At 48.1% G+C, this 20,886-nt stretch overlaps 1 protein-coding gene across 1 annotated transcript in view; it reads left to right on the top strand.

Moving 5' to 3' along the window:
* LOC144754272 (G-protein-signaling modulator 1-like) overlaps positions 1-20,886 on the top strand; it is an 886,476-nt gene that overhangs the window by 202,184 nt on the left and 663,406 nt on the right. The window lies entirely within an intron of this gene.

A 20,886-nucleotide genomic window follows, 5' to 3' on the forward strand; every position in this document is an offset into this window, starting at 1 on the left:
AAAAGGATAGGGCAGCCCTGTCTTTTTATGAGCAAAATCTCCGCAATAAGGATGGATGCTCTGCAGTCGCAAAGATACTACTCATAAAATATTGTTGGAATAGGAGACAAATCGTAATATACGCAAACATCAGGGGCGTAACACAGGCCCACGCATCCCCCGCAGTGCGGTGGGCCCTCAAGCTGGCCCCCTCAGCACTGCATTTCGGCGTGGGAGCTCCTAATATAGTCCGGAGGGGGCCCCTCCACGTACCTGGCAGGGGGGCCCCCTCAATTTTCGTTACGCCTCTCATCTAAGTTTACCTTCGTGAATCAGGCCCACAATATGCTCAGATGTCGATGCTGTACCATCAGTGTCCGCATGTCATTCCCCTTCTCCTTTTTCAGGGGAGTCAGGTGACCAACAACTGCATGTAACACGTCACAAGAAACAAAGATGCCAAACATTACAAACACTCCGGAGCTCCTCAGAAGAGCAGAGTCTCGGAAAGGGCGCAGGGTGTCCATGCCTGTTCTACAAGACTCCCCGTCTAATTAGTTGCCATGCTTACGCTGTCTGTGGATCCCAAGTATTGACTTCCATCTAGTATCCAAAGAGCCCCAATTTTTGCACCTTTTCTCAGTGAAATTTTCACACAAGACTACACTCATTTTAAAGAACTGGGGACAGACCTTTGATTAAAGGGATTTATGCATAAGGATAGCCTTCGGCATTGTAATGAAATTGGGGACCCTTTAGAAGTTCAAGTTCAAGTTCAGGCATTTATATAGCGCACTACTCACCCAGAGGGTCTCAAGGCGCTAGAGGGAAGGGTTCATTGTTTATCGAAAAGCCAAGTTTTCAATTCTTTTCTGAAGGAGAAGTGATTTTGAGTGAGGCGGAAGTGGGTGGGGAGTGAGTTCCAGGCCTTGGCAGCCAGGAAGGAGAAGGATCTGCCGCCCATGGTGGTTTTTCGGATGCGCGGGACTGCGGCAAGGGCTTGACAGGATGATCTAAGTTGGCGGGTGGGATAGTAGAAGGACAGTCGGGAGTTGAGGCATTCTGGTCCTAGATTATAGAGGGCCTTGTGTGCGTGGGTAAGAAGGCGGAAAGTTATTCTCTTGTTGACGGGAAGCCAGTGGAGGTTTTTTAAGTGTCCGGTGATGTGCTCTTGGCGCGGGATGTCTAATATGAGTCTCGCTGATGCGTTTTGGATTCTCTGGAGCTTTTTCTGTAATTTTGTTGTAATTCCGGCGTAGAGAGTGTTGCCATAGTCCAGTCGACTTGTGACCAGTGCATGGGTGACAGTCTTTCTTGTTTCGAGGGGGATCCAGCGGAAGATCTTTTTGAGGATGCGAAGGACGTTGAAGCAGGAGGACGATACGGCGTTGACTTGTCTGGACATTGAGAGAGAGGAGTCTAGAATGAAGCCAAGGTTACGTGCATGGTCAGTGGGAGTGGGCGCTGATCCCAGAGTGGAAGGCCACCAAGAGTCGTCCCACGCTGAGGGGGAGGATCCAAGGATGAGCACTTCAGTTTTGTCTGAGTTGAGTTTTAAGCGGCTCTGTTGCATCCATTCGGCTACTTCTTTCATGCCTTCGTGAAGATTGTCCTTGGCGGTGTTGGGGTCTTTGGTGAGGGAAAGTATCAGCTGGGTGTCGTCTGCGTAGGAGATGATGTTGAGGTTGTGTCGACGTGCGATGGGGGCGAGGGGACTCATGTAGACGTTGAAGAGGGTGGGACTGAGTGAGGAGCCTTGAGGTACGCCGCAGATGACTTCGGTGGGCTCTGAGTAGAAGGGGGGAGTCGGACTCTCTGGGTTCTCCCGGCTAGGAATGAGCTAATCCAGTCTAAGGCTTTTCCTTGTATGCCGATGTTGTTGAGGCGTTGTATGAGGGTGCTGTGACAGACAGTGTCGAAGGCGGCGGAGAGGTCGAGGAGAATGAGGGCCACTGTTTCACCGTTGTCCAAGAGTGCACGGATGTCGTCGGTCGCCGCAATGAGGGCGGTCTCGGTGCTGTGTTTGGCTCGAAGGCCGTTCTGTGAGGGATCCAGGGAGTTGTTGGATTCAAGGAAGGCTGCGAGTTGGCTGTTGACGGCTTTCTCGATGACTTTGGCCGGGAAAGGGAGGAGGGAGATGGGTCGGTAGTTTTTCAGTTCTGAGGGGTCTGCTGTTGGTTTTTTCAGAAGGGCGCTGAGATCGGCGTGTTTCCATATTTCTGGAAAGGAGGCTGAGTTGAAGGAGCAGTTGATGACATCACGGAGTTGGGGAGCGATGATGGAGTCAGCTTTGTTGAAGATGTAGTGGGGGCAGGGGTCAGAAGGTGAGCCAGAGTGGATTGAGTTCATGAGGCGAATGGTGTCTTCAATGGTGATTGGGTTCCAGGAATTGAGGTAGTTAGTTGGAGGGGTGGGATCGGAAGGGGGTGGGGTGAGTTGGTCATTGGGAGTGTTCTTGAAGCTGTTGTGGATGTCGGCAATTTTGTTGTAGAAGAAGGAGGATAGCGCATTGCAGAGGTCTTGGGAGGGGGTGATGTCGTTGGATGCTGCGGGAGGGTTGGTGAATTCTTTGACGATATTGAAGAGTTCCTTGCTGTTGTGAGAGTTGTTGTCGAGACGGTCCTTAAATGCTGATTTCTTGGCGGAACGAATCAGTTGGTGGTGTTTGCGGGTGGCTGTCTTGAGAGAGGTCATGTTGTCTGAGGTTGGTTCTTTCCTCCAAATCTTCTCGAGGGTGCGGCAAGTCTTCTTGGATTTTTTAAGGTCATCATTGAACCAGGGAGCCTTTTTGCTGAATGATTTCAACTGGTGTTTTTTCAGGGGTGCTAGTTCGTCTGCGCTGTGTGTAATCCATTGCCTGAGGTTTGTGGCCGCTTGGTCTGGGTCCGTTGTTAGGGTGGGAGTGTTTTGGCTGAGGGATGTGAGGAGTTGGTCGATGGTGATTTTGTTCCAATTTCTTCGGGGTATGGGTTGTGGATGGTTGTGGGTCAGGGTTGTTTTGTAGCTGAAGTGGACACAGCTGTGATCCGTCCAGTGGAGAGCTGTAGTGTGATCGAAGGAAATGTGCTTGCTGGAGGTGAAGATAGGGTCGAGCGTGTGTCCGGCGGTGTGAGTGGGGGTGTCAACGAGTTGTTTGAGTCCTAGATTGGACATGTTGTCCAGGAGGGTGGTGGTGTTGTTGTCGAGAATGTTGTCTAGGTGGTAGTTGAGGTCTCCTAGAAGGATGTAGTTCTCGGAGGCGAGGGCGTGCGGGCTGATGAAGTCAGTGATGTCGTCGCTGAATTGAGATCGGGTGCCTGGGGGTCTGTAGATGAGGGTTCCTCTGAGGGTGGTTCTGGGGTCGGTGTGGATCTGAAAGTGGAGGTGTTCGGCGGTTGCGAGATTGTCGTTAGAACTGTTAGTAATTTTGATGGTGTTTCTATGAACGATGGCGATGCCTCCTCCAGTTTTTTTAATGGTGCGGTCTTTTCGAATGATCTTGTAGGTGTCCGGTATGGCTATGGCGATGTCGGGGGCAGAGGATGCGTTCATCCAAGTTTCAGTGAGGAAGGCGATGTCAGGTGACACAGTGTCGATTAGGTCCCAGAGTTCGGTTGCGTGTCTGTGGACCGAGCGGGTGTTCAGTAGGATGCATTTCAGGTCGTTGGGTTCGGAGCTGAGTGTGGAGGAAGTGTGTTTGGTGAGGGTTCTGCAGCAGTTGAACTTACAGGTGAGGCAGGAGAATGGGCCGTGGGTACGTCCTGGGGTAGCTACGCAGCATAGTGGGGTGCGTCCTGCGTTGAGGGCGAGGAGAGTAGCGGCATCATAAGTGACTCTGGGGGGTTGGGAGCAGTGTAGGGCAGGGGGACGGGCGCTGGGCGCGGTCCAGGCGCGGACGGGCGTAGACGGGCTTACCTTTGGCGCACCTTTGGCGCGGCCGCAGCGCGTGGACGCTGCGCGTGGGACCATCTGGCTTAAATGGTTGTTGGAGGGGGCGGAGCGTTGGAGGGTCAGCTGGGAGGCGGGATCAGAGAGGCGGGTCAGGGGAGAGGAAAACACAAAATGGAGGCAAAAATGAAAGTAAAAGCAGGGCACAGCACAAAGCTCGACAACAGGCAGCCAAAGGCTCTCAACTCCAGCAGAATACCTCTGCCAAAGCGCCACTCACAAAGTATCAACGTTGAAAGCACAATCCCAGCAATGAAGTGCAAGTAATAAACACACAGAGCGCCAAGCAGAATTGTACAACCAGATTTAAAGCGCCAAGCGACAATCAGCTTCAAGGCGCTAATGCAGAAGCTGTGATAAACGCGGTTAACTTCGCAGTCAGTGAGGCACAAAGCGTGATGCAGATAATTAAAGGTACAACCAAGCACAATTCAATTATGTGAGATTACGTTCTCAAAGCGCTGCTCGAGCAAGAGCTTCAAAGCGCGTTAAATCTTTCAATGGCAACGATACCAGGCGCAGTCAGGAATACTCGGGTGCAAAGGGCTTCAGCTGCGATGCAGGTGTTGTCAATCAATGAATCTAGCAGGAGAGCGTGGGGGAGCGACCGTTCAGGAAGGAATCCCGGCGGTCACAGCTAGGTACGAGCTGGGGAGGGTCTGTTCTTCGTGTGTGGGAGGGTCAGCTGGGAGGCGGGATCAGAGAGGCGGGTCAGGGGAGAGGAAAACACAAAATGGAGGCAAAAATGAAAGTAAAAGCAGGGCACAGCACAAAGCTCGACAACAGGCAGCCAAAGGCTCTCAACTCCAGCAGAATACCTCTGCCAAAGCGCCACTCACAAAGTATCAACGTTGAAAGCACAATCCCAGCAATGAAGTGCAAGTAATAAACACACAGAGCGCCAAGCAGAATTGTACAACCAGATTTAAAGCGCCAAGCGACAATCAGCTTCAAAGCGCTAATGCAGAAGCTGTGATAAACGCGGTTAACTTCGCAGTCAGTGAGGCACAAAGCGTGATGCAGATAATTAAAGGTACAACCAAGCACAATTCAATTATGTGAGATTACGTTCTCAAAGCGCTGCTCGAGCAAGAGCTTCAAAGCGCGTTAAATCTTTCAATGGCAACGATACCAGGCGCAGTCAGGAATACTCGGGTGCAAAGGGCTTCAGCTGCGATGCAGGTGTTGTCAATCAATGAATCTAGCAGGAGAGCGTGGGGGAGCGACCGTTCAGGAAGGAATCCCGGCGGTCACCGGAAGAACTTTGATTCATAAATTCCCTTTTAAAGGAATGCAAACCGTTTGCAGAATTCAGCAGTACTTGTAAAAATTTGTGGGCTTTAAAAATATTTCTGCTCATATTTGTCATACTATATGTGAACCTACCAGAGTTCACACTCTTTAAACACTAGTGGTCAGTTTATTTGGAAACAAAACTTTCCAGAGCATTGTGAATACTTCTGATGTAATTATTTGCACTTTAGCGGGACTTACATCCAATGTAGTATGTTAAGTTATGATATGGTATACAATGTTATGTCAGACCTGCCAACTTCAGAACAAAATCGTCCATATGAGGAGGGGGTGTGGCCTTGGGCGGGGCTTTAGGCAGCGAGCTTCCCGAGAGGGCCTTCTGCCCCGTCTTCTGCCCACAACGACCTCCGCCTTCCACCAAAAACAGCGGGAGCAAAACATTGTTAAGGCTGCTGGTGATGTCCTGGGGTGTTCCCACACCCTAAACGGACATTGCTTGCTTGCAGCCTCAAAAGATGAGCTGGAACTCAACACTCTGCAGTGGTTTCCAGCTCACCTTGCCTGCCACTGTGTGATTTCAGGTCCTCACCGTGTGAATAAAGCAGAAATCGTGTGACACATGGGGCCAGGGGCGTTGCTAGAGCTTGTGGCGCCCGGGGCTATCCCTCAGATTGCCGCCCCTTGGGGGGGGGGGGGGGGGGGGGGAGTGCTGGGGAAAAAGGACTTTGAGCACTTGAAAGATGTCCGAGAGACACGCAGTGTTGCTGCTAATAGTTACCTCGATCATGCAAGTTACATGCACATACATGTATGGCAAACATAGCGAACGAAGTTGGATCTACAAGCATTTCATGAATTCTCTGGTCTCTCATCAGCAGGCTCTGTTTTTGAGTTTGAAAAAATATTGGCAGCCAAAGCTGGAATCTGGTCATTTTGCTTTTACCGAAAATCTCACACTACTCTGTTGCACCCCAATTTTAACATGTGTGTTTTCAGTTATTGTCAGTGTGTTGCAACTATTACGCTTCTGATTACTTTAATTAAACGTCTAAGTGTTTAATCCCTATTGCACAGCGCAACTGAAATTCTTTCATTGTTAATTTTATTTAATCGACAACTCCCAATTTTAGTTTGTATAGGTTGCTAATGTATTAAGAGGAAACTATACAGGAAACGTCATATTTTGGAGTAAACTATTAAATGTGACAAAACGATCTGCTTTTGCCTTTAATTTATAATATGTGGCAATCATCTGAAATCTAATTGATAATAAATCATGTCAGATTCTCGTTTGTCTATATGCGTGTTTGGAACAAGTTCAAGCACGTAATAGTTCTTCAGATGACCCAAATTACCTGATGGCACTTGAACATATCCTTTAAGAAAGTGCACACTTTTTTCTTGCTGGATAAAATTGGGGTGTCATACAATGAAGATTGATAATGTAAGTGCCGTTCAGTGCTGCTTACGTCACGTATTGTGACTCGGCAGGGTTCTTATTGCTGATCTTTTGTGTTCTGCTTAACCCCTTAACCTGCTGACCATCCAAATCCTGTGGGGAACCCCCTTCTATTCCTCTGCTTACATCATCGTCCTGAAAAGAATGAAATTACTGCATAAGCGCTACCTCATTACCACAGGGTTACTTTCCACATACATTTAATGCCACTTTTTATCTTGCTACCAATATTTTTGTGCATGCATGATGTCAGTTGCACCACGTGCTAACCACCCGTTACTGTCACCGACTTAGTCGACTAAATCACTCACTTACTTTTACAGTTCTCGGAGGACTCTCTCTGCTGCAGCCCAGTTCTTCCAGGCTGCGCCTGCTGGTGTGGGCCCCTCGTCCCGGGCGGCCCCCGGGCGGGCCACCCTGCTGACTGAGCCCGCCAGCTGCCTGCAGTATCTGTTTTGCGCCATGATAATCGCCGGATGATCGCATCGTGTCGGGAGGCTGTGCCATTGAGAGAGAGACTCACTTGAGTCTCGTGCAGCACACAGCCTCGGATTCCCCCGCTGCCACTTGCCTACTTCCTCTCTCTCCCTCCGGACGGGACGTCACGTGACGTCAGACACACTCTACACCAGCACAACTGCGGCCGCGGCACTGGAGGCCCGTTGCGGCCGCGGCCGCCTTAATAATTTTGGGACACTGTGTTCCTTCATTCCAGAGTGGAATCCCAAATACATTTTAAAGGCCGCCGCAGCGCAACGGGCCTCCAGTGCCGCGCGACGGCTGCCGCCTCAAAAATGGTGCCGCTTGGGGCGGACCGCCCCCCACACCCCCCCCAGCTACGCGAGTGCATGGGGCCATTGTGTGAGTTGGCAGGTCTGTTATGTTATGAGAGAGCGCAAACTGACTTAAATGTATGAGTACATCACACTTACCTGTAGTAAGCACAAATCATGAGGAGAAATGCCATGAGTGCTAATAGTATCTGTAATTATATTCTGAATGTATAGCTAATGTAGAGATTTAAGTAGAAGTGGAACTAATACAGAAATGTGTGACATTATATGATTTTAGTAGATGTGATTATTTCTGAATCCATGTCGTGTAGCTGTTAAAATGTAAGATGGTATGTGGTTAAACGCAGAATGTGGTAGGCCTCAGGGCCAGAGCTAAAAGGGAAGGTGTTTCTTTTCACGACACAGATTGTATTAATGTTTTGGTCATTGCATTAAATGGGCCATGATTTATAGAGATGTTTACTGAATAATAGAATAAGAGTATTAACATGCTTTAATTAATGAAGAAGTTGAATGCTATAATCATGATGAGAAATATTGTAGGCCTGAAATGTTTTAACATCGATTTGCACGTACATGTCTGGGCTGAGAAATGTTGCAAGCCTTTTTTGGAAGTCTATGAGAGTTGGGTTCTTGGCTGCAGATATCTGTCTGCAAAGGAAAAGGGGGGATCCAATTATAAATGAATGAATAGAGGTCTGTTCAGTAGACGGCCCAGACATGGAGGAGGGTTCCGGAATGTTTAAGGGGTATCAGCGGGCCGGAGAAGAGTCTGAGAAGCAAGGTCAACTCCAACGTATGAGGCCCAATACAAAGCATCATGGAAAAAGCCAGAAGCTACACCACGTGAGGGGCGTCTCGCAAGGGGCGTCTCAAATGTTGTTGACTGTTTTGTATTAGGGACAGCACCCCTGGGTGGAGTTAGAGCAGATACCTGAGGACCCTTTAGAGAGCGGATGGGTAGGCAGAGAGGGGTCATGACTGGAGAACTATAGGTTTTCACCAAGAGACTTAGAGTGAGTGACTTCCCTTGGGGGTCATTCACTGCTGACACCTTTGTTAGGTTGGGACTTGGTTAAGTAGGGATACCATCTAGAGCAGGGTAGGGACAGCCTAACCTGTGCGTTTTCCTCCAACTTAAATGAAGGAGAGATATGCGTCAATGCTGATAGCTTTATTATTCTTAGAACTTGTGTTAGTGATTTCCGTTGCTCGTCTGAGGGCTTTCCGAGAGCACATGTATGTAATTGGACCTGTGTATCTCGTGAATCTCATTCTGAGATGCCTGTATTTGCAGCTTATCATATCCTTACAATAAACTTTTGAAAGCTAGAAGTTGTTTGTGATCTTTGGGAGCAGAGTCCTTTATTGGGTGAACTAGCTTGCAGAGAGGGGCACTTTCTTCCTCCAAGACAGGCAACAAAGGTTCAGTCGACCAGATCGAGGTTTGGATCAATAGAGATGAGGTATCGATCAAAATCTCGCCCTTCCAGTTGGTAGCTATAGAGGATGGTTGCCTTCTTGAGGACGGTGACCTAGGCCAGGTTAGCTTACCCCAAGGCCCCTAGAGATCGATGATCGGAAGAACAGCCCGCTGAAGAAGATCCGGATGACGTGAGACAGAAAAGGCAGCAGTATCGGTCGAGAGTGAGTATAAAGGGTTATGCGTGTTAGATTGCGGTGTTTTGTATTATATCTATGTTGTAATGTCTGGCGGAGTTGAATGTCTGTAGAGTGACTGTGGAACAGGTTGTGAGCGCGCGCAACCGGTGGAAATCTTAAGTTCAAGGAGAGCTTAAGTGGTTCGGGTGTATCGGACACCCAGAGTAATCGTCAACTAGTGTGAAGGGGGTCATGAGGTACCATTGATCACCCGAAAGACCGAGATAGGGGGACCGTAAGAGTGAGTGCGTGAGTAACGGACGCTGGTCGGAAGTTACTGTGTGTGTAAGCAACCTATCAGAGAGACGATAGACATTTCGTCAGTTGTGTTGACAATTACATATAGACTGTGGACGTACAGTCGAGAGAAGTGACCGCTTGGTCGGAAGTAGTCATTTTTCGGTGTATGAATGGGACGCATGCATAACCGGGAGACGAGTTGAGAAAGGAGGGGTGCTGCTGCGAAGCGGAGAAAAGTGACGTCAGAAAGTGTCGCGACGTGATTGGCCGACCGAAGAAAGACCGCGCCGTGATAGGCCAGCTAGAAAAGACGTCAGAAAGGGTCGCGGCGTGATTGGCCGACCGGAGAAAGACCGCGCTGCGATAGGCCAAGCTAGCAAAGCCGCGACAGGATTGGTGGATTGTCATCAGGAAGTAAACAGAGTAGCGAGGCTGGATATTGTGCGCATAATTATGAAGTTTTTTAAATGGCTGAGAGCGGTGTTAAAAAAAGAGAAGCGGGGATCGTATGAAGGGGAAGAAGCCCCGCCGGAGGGTACGCCGGCTCGTTATATGGCAGTGAATGTTGGGCTGCATACGATCCTTTGGATATCAGAGTGGAGTAAGATTACTGAAGGAAATGAGGAACTGACGTTCCCGAAGTACGGGACGTTCAGATTAGAGGTGTTACATCGATTAAAATCAGTCATGACCTCAATGAGACCCTTGCCTAGACCGACCCAGTTTGAAGCTCTTGATGCATGGATTAGGGCAGCGCATGAAAAGAATATGAACAGACGACAAGAAAGGGTGAAACGATCGGTAAGGGCAGTGCAGGATGCCAGGTGGGATGCGGATGCTAAAAGATGGAGAGTGCATAACATGGAAGTAAATAAACTGTACCCAGTGTTAGAGGTGCCCGTAAATAAAAGCCCCCTAGAAGAAGATGATGAGAGCGAAACAGAGGACAGCCTGATAAACAGATTACTGACAGACAGGCCACCCCCGTATAATAGAGCAGGGGGAGAGGTCGAGCATACAGAAGGAGAAAAGGGGGGCAATGCAGGAGAGCATAGACCGCTTCCCAGTTCAGAGTGGGATCCTGAGGCAAAGAAAGAGCTGTCCCAGCCTAGTCAGGTGCAACAGGTAGTCGGGAGGTTTGTGGTACAAAGAGCGCCGGAAACGGAAAGCGCCACATCCTACGCATTACCAGATGCACTACAGGTACCTGTTACCATAGGTCCTATAATATCGATATATGACCAAGAGAGAGCAAGAGGGGAAGAACGGGTACGGAAGGACAGAGAAAGAGCAGAGAAGGCAAGAAGGAACGATACGATCAATTCCCCAAGTCAGATGCCGATACCGAGAGAGTGGAGCACCCCGATGCACACAGCAGGGGACCCAGGAGGAGATCCTGGGGGCCCTAGATGGCCAGTGGATCTGAGGGGATCTGGACGAAAATCCTTTCAAGAGCTAAATGAGTACATGAAGCAGTGGGATGAGGCAGTGAAGGCTCAAAAGAGCATCATAGCTGCGGAAGCTGAAAGGGAAAGTCAGGACAGCCGAGCTCGGACTCACTGCGGGGCTGGGGAGAGCAGCCCGGAGTGGGACTGTAGAGAGAGAGATAGTAGGGGAGTCACCCATTGGGCCCGGAGAGGAGATAGAACAGACCTGGAAAACGGGGGCCCCGGGAGTGGAGGGGTGGCGCGCCCAATACTCAGTGAAGGGGAGAGGAGAGCGCAAGAGTACAGAAACAGCTTTAAGTGTCCACACTGTGTGCCCGGCACCAGAGAACTGAATGGGAGTTGTGAGAGGTCGCGCCATAGTCCCTGTGATGACGGAAATGAGCGCAGCCCAGGGAATATGGGGAACCAGGAAGGATCGTATCAGATACTGAGCGATACTAGGCAAAGAGAGAGGAGAGACCAGAGGGAAAATAACAGAGAGGTGTGCGGTGAGAGGAGAGAAGAAGAAGAGAGTGGGCAGAGCAAGAGTAGGGGTAACAGGCCCGTGTTCCATCACCTTCCAAGATCGGATGGCCGAGCATGGGACCTGGAGAGATGGGAGCAAGGGAGGGCACCCATTAACTCTCCCGAGCCCAAACGTAGAGCTCGAAGTTGGGATGGTAGGGAGACCAGTGAGCCCCCTTCGAAAGACATATTGCGAGCTGAGATAAAAGCCAAGAGACTCGATGTCGCCAGTTTAAGGTCAGACCTGGATGATATGGTAGATGGTACCCTGCCTTTAGAAAGAATGGAAATGTATGAACAGGATGAAATACTGTATATGGCAAAGGACATTACTCGAAAAGCGAGAGCAGTCCATGAGAAGTTAGTCGAACTAGCAGGCAAATATATGGTGGACTTGTCAAGAACCAAAGCATTACAGGGTAACCACAGGCTACATTATACAGATCGAGACCTAGATGAGAGGAGAACGATTGGGCTGAAAACGCACATAAGGGAACTGATCGCTGGAATAAGGACATGGAGGGCACTAGATAAGTGGGAAGAGAGGTGGTCCAAGAAAGGGACCGGCAGGAGAAGCACGCTTGGTATGACACCAGGAGGACAGCAGGGAATAGAAGCTTACCCTTTGCGTGAAGTCGCAAATGGGAACTATGTACATGTCCCTTGGAGTAGGGGAGATTTAGCTGCTTTTACCACCTCCTTCCCCAAATTACGGGAAAACCCAGTGGAGTGGTACAAGCAAGTGGAGAGATTTGTAAAAATCTCAAAGGTCCTATGGATAGATCTGAACACGCTGTTTGACATTGTAGTACCAGGAGATCTGTGGACAGCATGCAAGGTTAGCGCTGAGTGGCCCACAACGGAGCCAGAGAGAGATGCTAAGACTAATGGGCCGTCCGAGATTGTGATGGCAAAATTCGAGAGAGTGATGACTTGGCTGAAAGAGAAAGTGCCAATGCAAGACATAGATTGGGTCAGAATAGACCGAACAAGACAGGAACCCAAAGAGACAGTCCACGAATATTACGAGAGATTGCTGAAGGCGTTTAAACAGTATAGCGGCTTGGATGTAATGGATCCAAAAGACATAGGGCAATTTGTGTCCAAGTTCGTCCTGGGACTGAGACCGGATATTAGTTTAATGATTCAGCAACACTCGATTTGTTGGCAAAGTAAACCCCTAGACGAAATACTGAGATATGCCAGGTACTGCTGTGATGAGATAGACTCCAAGGCTAAGAAACTAAAAGAAAAGTTGATGGTGGTACAGATGCAGGCAGCAGGAAAGGGGGGACAGCAGCAACAGCAGCAAGGGACAGGTACAGGAGGAAAGAAGCAGTACAGTCAGAACAAGGGCAATGAGGAGAGTTCCACCTTTAGACCCAGAATAGATATAGCTGCCTTGAAGAAAACGACTAGGTGCCACCAGTGTAACGAGGTGGGGCATTGGAAACGCGAGTGCCCCTACAATGTAGAGATAGGAGAGCAAGAGATAGAGGAGGAAGAGGTCCAGAGCGCGCCTACAAGAGGGGTGACGCCATACCAAGGAAAGGTGCTCAAAGGGGGGGGGGCTCCTCCCCGAGCCCAGTTCCCGCAACCTCCTCGAGTAGGGACTATGGGTAAGACCTATAGACAAATGCCCCTGTTTGTAGAAGGGGAAGAGTGCTATTATGTGGACCCATTAACCGGACAGAGAGTGGAAAGAGAAGACTGCACCCTCGGGGCAGCCTTGGAGGTGGACCAGAGGGGACCCTATGTGGAAGCAGAAGTAGCAGGGTGCCCTACGACATTTCTGGTGGACACAGGAGCCACTAGATCCACGATCAGATCAGCTGCAGTTCCAGACCTGCCCATGTCTGGAGAGACCATACAGGTGGTGGGGGTCGCAAACAGGAGAATAACCAGCCAATTGACAGAACCGGTACAGGTGAAAATAGGGAAGTACAGCGATGAGCACCAGTTTGTGGTTTGCGATTCAAGTCCTGTGTGTCTGCTAGGAAGAGACCTGTTGTGTAAATTGAATTGTACTATATATTGTACACCTCAGGGAGTGGAGGTATTGACCAATGATGATGATGCAGACTTCAAAGTTGCAAACTCAAGAATATGCGTGGAGCTGTATCCTACTTTAACAGTAGATGAGCTCCCCTGGGACTTGAGAGAGACAGTGGCACCAGAAGTATGGGATTTCACTGGGGAAGAGATAGGATTGGTAAAAGGGGTGGACCCAGTGAAAATTGTAGTGAAACCGCATGCTGAGTTCCCAAGAACACCCCAATATAAATTGACTCCAGAAACGATTGCAGGCATAAAACCCGTGATCGAGTCCATGATTAAACAGGGAATACTGAAAGAAATCGTGGGTAGTCCATGCAACTCCCCGATTATGGGTCTGCAGAAACCAAATGGGAAATTTCGGATAGTACAGGACCTTCGAAAGATTAATAACATAGTCGTTTCGTGTTGTCCAGTGGTACCGAATCCATCAGTGATACTGTTTCAGATTCCATTCCAAGCTGAGTGGTTCACTGTGATCGATCTTTGTCAGGCTTTCTTTTCGATCCCTCTGGACGAAGAAAGCCATTTTCTTTTCGCATTTAAGCTGGAAAATCGCGTCCTAACATGGTGTCGTATCCCTCAGGGGTATACAGAGAGCCCATCGATCTTTAACCAGCTTTTGAAGAAAAATCTTGAAAGTCTAGTGCTGCCCCAGAAGTCAGTTCTGGTCCAGTACATAGACGACCTCCTCGTGGCGTCAGAAACAGAAGAAGCTTGCAGGGAGGACTCCATTGCTTTGTTAAATCACCTAGCTGCCAATGGGCACAAGGTGTCCCCGGGAAAATTGCAGTACTGCCTGACAGAAGTGCAGTACTTGGGACACAGAATAGAGAAAGGCAAACGAAAGGTGTCACCAGACAGGATAGAGGCGATCATGAAAATGAATGCGCCTAAGACACAGAGAGAGGTCAGGATGTTCCTAGGGATGGTGGGTTATTGCCGACAGTGGATCGTGAACTTTTCACTGAAAGCAAAGCCCTTGCAAAAACTGACGCACAAGGAGGTGAGCGATCCGGTACCATGGGACAAAGACTGTTTGATGGCATTCCTACAGCTGCGAGAGGACCTGTGTCGTGCTCCGGCATTGGGAATGCCTGATTACAATAAACCATTTTTTCTTTACTGTTGTGAGAGAGAAGGTTGCGCGTTGTCTGTGTTAGTCCAAATCCATGGGAATGCCCGTAGACCAGTTGCTTATTTCTCGGCTACTTTAGACCCAGTAGCCGCAGCGTTGCCCGGATGTCTCAAATCCGTTGCTGCAACGGGTGTCAGCATTGAGAGATGTGAAAATATCGTCATGGGGCACCCGTTAGAGGTGTGCGTGCCCCATTCTGTTGAACTGTTGATGACCAGGACCAAAACACAGCATCTGACCAACAGCAGGCTCACGCGATATGAGCAAGTTATTCTTGCTGCAGAGAATGTGACCCTCAAGAGATGCTCTGTTTTGAACCCTGCTACCTTGATGCCACTCCCAAATGATATCGAGGATGATGATGAATGTACAGACCATGACTGCCTCGATGTGACTGAACTATGCACCAAACCCAGACCCGACATCGTAGATGAGCCACTGACCGACCCAGACGAAATTTTCTTTGTCGATGGCTCATGTGTAAGAGACGAAGTTGGGCAGTTGAGAGCAGCTTATGCTGTTTGTACAATTGCTGGAGTTGTGGAAGCTGGGTGCCTGGAAGGAGTACACTCCGCTCAGGTAGCCGAGATTGTTGCCTTGACACGTGCGTGCTTGGCCAGCAATCAAATTCGAGTCACCATATACACCGACAGCCAATATGGTTATGGGGTAGTTCATGATTACGGGCAGTTATGGTCTCAAAGAGGCTTCATGACCTCTTCAGGCTCTCCCATTCGCAATGGAGAGTTTGTGCGCCTGTTGTTAGAGGCGTTGCAATGCCCAGCAGGTATCGCAGTTGTAAAGTGCACCGCACATACCAGAAATGAGGACTTCGTTTCGAAAGGCAATAGATATGCTGATGAAGTTGCGCGGTATTGCGCGGAACAAGGGTACTCTTTCACAGAGGTGGAAGTGGGTGGAATAAATGTAAGGTCTGAATTAGCCATGATACTGGAAACTGTTGATACTTGGGATGAACTGTCAAACATGCAAGAAAATGCTCCTGATATTGAAAAAGAAACATGGGAAAAGGCAGGATGTGTAATGGGTGAGTCCCATTTTTGGGTCTCAGCAGACGGCAGAGCAGTGTTGCCCAATGAGATGGTGAGTCCAATGGCTAGACTCATACATGGTCCCGTACACTTAGGGAGAGATGCTATGCTGAGAGTGTTTAGACAGACTTGGTACAATCCTAAGTTTAGAATAGCAGCAGAAGCAGTGTGCCAGCGTTGTGTAACCTGCCAGCAGCTGAACGTAGGAAAAAGAACACCAGTTGCACTGAGCCACATAGGAAGGTCTGGAGGTCCGTTCAATAGAATGCAGATAGATTTCATTGAAATGCCAAGGTGCAACCGCCTCCGCTATGTCCTGGTGGTTGTTTGTGTGTTCTCCAGATGGGTTGAGGCATACCCTACACGTAGGTGCGACACCCTCACAGTGGCCAAGTTACTGCTTAGGGAACTCATTCCGCGCTTCGGGGTGCCGGCCTTTTTGGAATCAGATAGGGGAACACATTTTAACAGCGAGCTTGTGAAAATGATTTGTGCAGCTCTGAATATCGATCAGAAGTTGCATTGCAGTTACCGACCAGAAGCCTCAGGAATTGTGGAGCAGATCAATGGCACGATCAAGGCCAGAATAGCCAAAGTTTGTTCCTCAACGACCCTGAGTTGGCCTGACGCCCTGCCATTGGTTCTCATGAGCCTTCGTAGTACCCCAGACAGAAGAACGGGGTTATCACCACATGAGGTGTTAATGGGGAGAGCAATGAGGCTGCCATCTGTCCCAACTACTGCACTGTTAAATATCACAGATGATATGATCCTGGACTATTGTAAGGGGCTGTCTGACGCCATTCGTTCTGTGTCCCTTCAGGTGCAGGCTGCCGAGGTTCCATCGTGCCAGGGCCCGTGCCATGACCTGTACCCTGGGGACTGGGTCCTGGTGAAAAAACATGTGAGAAGAAGCTGCTTGGATATTCGTTGGCGTGGGCCCTTCCAGATCATCCTGATCACGAACACAGCTGTGAAGGTGGGAGGCCTGCCCAATTGGATCCACGCGTCACATACGCGAAGGGTTCCAGCACCTCGGGAAGAAACAGCTCCTCTCTCGGATAGACGTCCAGAAGAGGACCGAGAAGCCATAGAGGGGGCTAGCCAAGCTGTAGAGGTGCCAGCGGAAGCAGGGAACGAGTCTGACCAAGCTGAGGACGGTCAGTACAACAGCGAAACGGAAGACGCTACAGAAGGAGAAAGTAGCTGGGAGTACGAGTCAGACACTGACAGGTCTGACAGAGAGCGAGAACAGACAAGAAGGAGAAGGAGTAGAAGGGCACGTGGAGAAGCTAATTGGCCGCAAAGAAGGAGCTCTAGCCTGAGGTCAACTCCAGAGGTAACCCTTCCTCCGATATCAGAAGACTCAGACCCAGAAGAAGGTGCTCAGGGCGCTGAAGCACCCGACCGAAGAAGGTCAAGAAGAGTGCGTGTGCCTAACAGAAGATACTCCACACCTGAGTGGACATATCTGGCGACAAATGTCTGTGAAACCGGAGACGGGGAGGATCCGAGCGGTGGTGGTGTCCAGTTCTGAGCCCATTGTCACCGTGGAAATACGACTGTTGGTACCCGGAGTCGAACAAGAAGGGTCACTAACATTCATGCTCCCCAGACCTCCCCGCCTCAGCAAGTTAAAACACATGTTCCTTTCAGAATTGCAATTCCCCGACTTTGGTACAACGATAACAGCACATGAAGAGCACAATCTTCGTTTGGAAATACTGAACTATGCTATTGAAGCTACAGGCACAAACCTGATAGTAGACTGTTAAAGGACTTTGTAAATAAAACAAGCAGAAAAAGAAGATTACCTAGCGCCCAGGAAGCAGAGAATTTTAGGGAACTTCCCTTGAGTTGATGGAGAAGGGCTAGGGTTGTCTTTATTGAACTGTTAAAGGACTTTTGCGAAGAAGGTTGTCAGCTTCCAGTTGTGTGGATTCTAAAGACAAAAGGATTAAAAGAGACTGTAAAGGAACGAGAGGAAAAGAACTTTTTGCTAAGATAAGAGAGAGCCATATTGTCTGACGAAATGGAGGCCGGCACCCAGAACCGCAGAGCTAAATGTATAATAGGTACACTAATAGTAGGAGTGATAATATTAATAGCTTTAGTGGTAACAATTTCTTATGTAAAGGGACATGAGGAAGAGGCAAAGGTAACTGATGTGAATTCTGTAGAAACGCTTACACCTACTGTTGCTGGTGAGAAAAGGGAAAACACTCAAGAGAAAGCGTTATTAGCTGCAGAAGCCCGCAGGTTACACGTAGATGAGTCCCAAGGAGACTTTAGGTCAAATGCTTATGCTAAACTCTTATATGAATACGTGGATGCCATGGAGGTTAAGGATTGTTACGTCTGCATGCAGTTGCCGGCGTCTGTAGATGAAGGCATTAGATACCATCACCTCCCGCTGACATATGGCATTACATGTAGCTTATTGCTTAGTATATTTTATGAGAGAGATAGTTTCGAATACTATTTCTCCAATTATGATTCAGTGTTGCCAGAAGTCCCAAATTATAAGCAGATGAACAAATGGGACTACTGGAAGAGTGAAGACAGATTGGCCAAGTTCTTCATTCCTTGGATTACCTTAGATACTTCACATGCCCGTAGAAATAACCTGACATGCAAGGTGTCAGAAGTCGAGAAGAAGTTCATAGGGCAGGTGGATGATCGTTACAGGAGACAAAAGATTTTGAAAAAATCAGGACAATGGAAAACAGATTGGACCGAGGAAGAGAAGGCACACAAGAGAAAGGGTAGTAGTGGTCCAATAGCTTTAGATAAGACGCAGAGAGGAAAGCTATGTCTTCACCGAGCCAAAACGTATTATGAAAATGTATACGTGGGAGAAGTCGACTGTGAACATGCTTTCAATATAGAGTACTATACTAAAGATTTCCTGAAGGGAATGCAAGTGATTCCAAATGTGTATTTTGTATGTGGAAGAAATGCCTACGTGAGACTACCTGACAACTGGTATGGATCATGTTACTTAGCAATTGTCTTCCCCAAAATATATCATGCACAAGACTTAGTGATCATTGAGGGCAAGACATCATCGAGGGGAAGGAGAGATATAGGAGATGCAGAAATGGTTGGAGATGTCTTTGGAGCTATGTTCCCTCTTTTGGGAGTAATCCTTAATGATGTTAAAATTAGACGACTGGCAACAGTTGTCGACAGGTTGTCTGCCAGCACTGCTCAGTCCTTAATGCTGGTAGAAGGAGAGATGCAATCGATAAGGGCTATGGTTCTTCAGAACCGTCTTGCGTTAGATGTCCTACTAGCAAAAGAGGGCGGAGTCTGTAAGGCTTTGAAGGTCCAGGAATGTTGCACTTACATTCCAGACAATTCGAAGCCCCTTGAGAAAGTTATTAGGAACATAACTGATATTCACAAGGAGATCGAAGACTTGAGTAGAGAAAATGTCTGGGAAAAGGTGGGCCATGGAATGAGTGAAGTTGGAGGGTGGATTTCCACCATAGGCAAAAGCTTTGTGTGGTATATACTAAAACCTATCATCATAATATTGATCTGTGGGATTATATTGTGGGGATTGGTGAGGGTATTCAAATGGTACAGAGCAAGAAGGTCAGAAAGGGCCCAAAGAGAACAGCTGCAGAGATTGGCTGCCATACAAGATAATCAGTACAGGAGTCTGAGGGCTCTGGAAGCGCAGAGACAAATCATGCCAGCAATAACTGCAGTCTAAATGTTAGTGATGACCCCGAGAGGTCATCAAAGGGGGGAACTGAGAGAGCGCAAACTGACTTAAATGTATGAGTACATCACACTTACCTGTAGTAAGCACAAATCATGAGGAGAAATGCCATGAGTGCTAATAGTATCTGTAATTATATTCTGAATGTATAGCTAATGTAGAGATTTAAGTAGAAGTGGAACTAATACAGAAATGTGTGACATTATATGATTTTAGTAGATGTGATTATTTCTGAATCCATGTCGTGTAGCTGTTAAAATGTAAGATGGTATGTGGTTAAACGCAGAATGTGGTAGGCCTCAGGGCCAGAGCTAAAAGGGAAGGTGTTTCTTTTCACGACACAGATTGTATTAATGTTTTGGTCATTGCATTAAATGGGCCATGATTTATAGAGATGTTTACTGAATAATAGAATAAGAGTATTAACATGCTTTAATTAATGAAGAAGTTGAATGCTATAATCATGATGAGAAATATTGTAGGCCTGAAATGTTTTAACATCGATTTGCACGTACATGTCTGGGCTGAGAAATGTTGCAAGCCTTTTTTGGAAGTCTATGAGAGTTGGGTTCTTGGCTGCAGATATCTGTCTGCAAAGGAAAAGGGGGGATCCAATTATAAATGAATGAATAGAGGTCTGTTCAGTAGACGGCCCAGACATGGAGGAGGGTTCCGGAATGTTTAAGGGGTATCAGCGGGCCGGAGAAGAGTCTGAGAAGCAAGGTCAACTCCAACGTATGAGGCCCAATACAAAGCATCATGGAAAAAGCCAGAAGCTACACCACGTGAGGGGCGTCTCGCAAGGGGCGTCTCAAATGTTGTTGACTGTTTTGTATTAGGGACAGCACCCCTGGGTGGAGTTAGAGCAGATACCTGAGGACCCTTTAGAGAGCGGATGGGTAGGCAGAGAGGGGTCATGACTGGAGAACTATAGGTTTTCACCAAGAGACTTAGAGTGAGTGACTTCCCTTGGGGGTCATTCACTGCTGACACCTTTGTTAGGTTGGGACTTGGTTAAGTAGGGATACCATCTAGAGCAGGGTAGGGACAGCCTAACCTGTGCGTTTTCCTCCAACTTAAATGAAGGAGAGATATGCGTCAATGCTGATAGCTTTATTATTCTTAGAACTTGTGTTAGTGATTTCCGTTGCTCGTCTGAGGGCTTTCCGAGAGCACATGTATGTAATTGGACCTGTGTATCTCGTGAATCTCATTCTGAGATGCCTGTATTTGCAGCTTATCATATCCTTACAATAAACTTTTGAAAGCTAGAAGTTGTTTGTGATCTTTGGGAGCAGAGTCCTTTATTGGGTGAACTAGCTTGCAGAGAGGGGCACTTTCTTCCTCCAAGACAGGCAACAAAGGTTCAGTCGACCAGATCGAGGTTTGGATCAATAGAGATGAGGTATCGATCAAAATCTCGCCCTTCCAGTTACGTGACATTATGCTATACTACATTACAATATGCTACACTATCTTACATTATGGTATGCTATGCTATATTGTACTTTATTATGGTGAGGTATTGTAAAGTGTGTAGCCTCCATAAAGGATATCTTGGTTATTGTCCATTAAAAGTACGTGAGAGTTTAGTAGCCCTCTCTGACAGGATTTGTGATATTCCTACACATTATGGGGAGATTG

Source organism: Lissotriton helveticus, chromosome 5_1 (genome assembly GCF_964261635.1).
Source record: "Lissotriton helveticus chromosome 5_1, aLisHel1.1, whole genome shotgun sequence".
Classification (NCBI taxonomy): Eukaryota; Metazoa; Chordata; class Amphibia; order Caudata; family Salamandridae; genus Lissotriton; species Lissotriton helveticus.